This window comes from Phoca vitulina, unplaced genomic scaffold (assembly GCF_004348235.1).
Source record: "Phoca vitulina isolate PV1807 unplaced genomic scaffold, GSC_HSeal_1.0 scaffold7, whole genome shotgun sequence".
Taxonomy (NCBI): Eukaryota; Metazoa; Chordata; class Mammalia; order Carnivora; family Phocidae; genus Phoca; species Phoca vitulina.
Genome location: NW_022589710.1, coordinates 6,481,856 through 6,483,765, shown reverse-complemented (window position 1 = coordinate 6,483,765; position 1,910 = coordinate 6,481,856). Strand labels below are relative to the sequence as shown.

At 36.4% G+C, this 1,910-nt stretch overlaps 1 non-coding gene across 1 annotated transcript; it reads right to left on the bottom strand.

Moving 5' to 3' along the window:
- Positions 1-220: 220 nt before the first annotated feature.
- LOC116633472 lies at positions 221-326 on the bottom strand. Its single transcript, XR_004299735.1, has one exon. It is a non-coding gene; the product is annotated as a U6 spliceosomal RNA (small nuclear RNA).
- Between the last annotated feature and the right edge of the window lie 1,584 nt (positions 327-1,910).

Genomic DNA, 1,910 nt, shown 5'->3' with positions numbered 1-1,910 from the left:
CCTCCTATAGAAGGTAGGTTGGGAAAAATACTTGGGAACTGCACTGATATTGAACATAAATAATTAGGACTATGGTGACAAGCTTGCTTTATACAGAAGCAACAAATTGTGCACGCACCTTATATCGTGGCATAGAGAACAAATTTAGTGAATAGATACATTAAGTGTTGAAATCAATGTAATACAAACATGGCAATTAAATTGCTTTTCTTTTCTTTTTAAAATATGGAAACGTGTCATGAATTTGCGTGTCATCCTTGTGCAGGGGCCATGCTAATCTCTCTGTATCATTCCAATTTTAGTGTATGTGCTGCCGAAGCAAGCGCTTAAATTGCTTTTCTAAGGGGGAAAATTGAACAGAACTTTTTTAAAAGTCAGGGAGCCATGGAAACTAAAAAATGAAATTTGAATCCAAACAGGTCATGAACCAGTCAGTCAAGGCTAGGTCTGGTGCCTCCATTTTCCTAACTTTAAAATAAAGTGACATTTTATATTACTATATTGGAGTGGTAAAGAATTATGCATCAGATAGCCGTTTGTAATTATAAATGAGAAAAGACAGTTATTGAATCAAATAACTTCAGTCTTTAGTCTTATTAGAAGCTTACCAATTATCTTTAAGAAAAATAAGTCTTTGGTAGTTTGACACCAGCAGATGGCACCCTAACAAAATAATTTGTGTGCCATAGGTGAACTTTTAGAGCCCTCGGTACATTCAAATGCAAGGCAAGTTCACTGTATTTGGATATGCAGGATAAAAAAGAGAAAAACCAAAGACAAGACTTGCTCTTTTTGAGTCAGACAATTTTTATTTGGGGAGGAAAAACCAAAAAGAACATTTTCCTTATTACTCTTTATTTTTGAATACCTAGCTAGCATGAATCATTATTATAAGAAAATTCTCTATAAATCTGCAGAAAACTCCAACTAGAAAAGGTAACGTGATTACACTGAAAGGAATAAAATGGACTGATGCATATGCTTTCCAGCCAAAATAAAAGGGGAGGGGGAGGGAATTTGGTGAAACAAATGTTCTTTTTGATTGCTTCCACTGTCAGAGATGACACTAGAGTTTTTTGGGATTTTTTTTTTTTGTCTTTTACAGTTTAATTGAGAAGAACTTAAACATGAAGTCTGTACCCAAGATACTTGCCACAATGCCCATTTCAATTTCAGACCTATTCAGCTTGAATTATTCCCAATTAGGTAATTGGTGTTTGAATGCCCCCCCCCCCCGCTATTTATGTGTTAACTGTTATTTTTAAAGCAAATCCAGGATATTTTGTCAAGATCATGATAAATGCATCTATAAGGGATGAGTATATTCCTGTTTTGGAAGATGTCAGGGTCACCACTTTTTCTTTCTTCATCTTTTAGCCTATTTGCTGGTATTTGATTTAAGGAATCAACCAGATCTACAGTTTGCCCATCATTTTCTGGTCTCTGAAAAGTGTAACCAAGTTATTGGCCTTTTCACTAAACCCTCTCACCTGCGTCAGTCCCTAACAAATAATTTTTCTACAAATATATCAGTTTATAATTAACTCTGCAAGGAACTGTAATAGAAGAGTCAAGACCAGCCCTCTGTCTAAGATGGAAACTTTAGGTACAAGGCAGCAGTAACGGGAGGTAGTAGTAACTACGTTCAGCCCCGCGATCTACTTTCTTTGTACACTTACTGCTTGGTCTTGCTCAAAAACAGAACTGAAATTAAGTATGTAATTCCATCCTCTTGAAGACCTTGAATGAAAAGAAGGAAAGGCTAAACAACCTGACTAGGTATTTTAGGGATAGGGTGTTTGGGAAGAAATCAGGGTGATTTGCTTACTGAGAAACAGAATGGTTCCTGGGGCAAAGTCCTTTTACATGAAAAAAGCAGCCCACGTCCGCCAAAAGCCTCGGAACCAAGT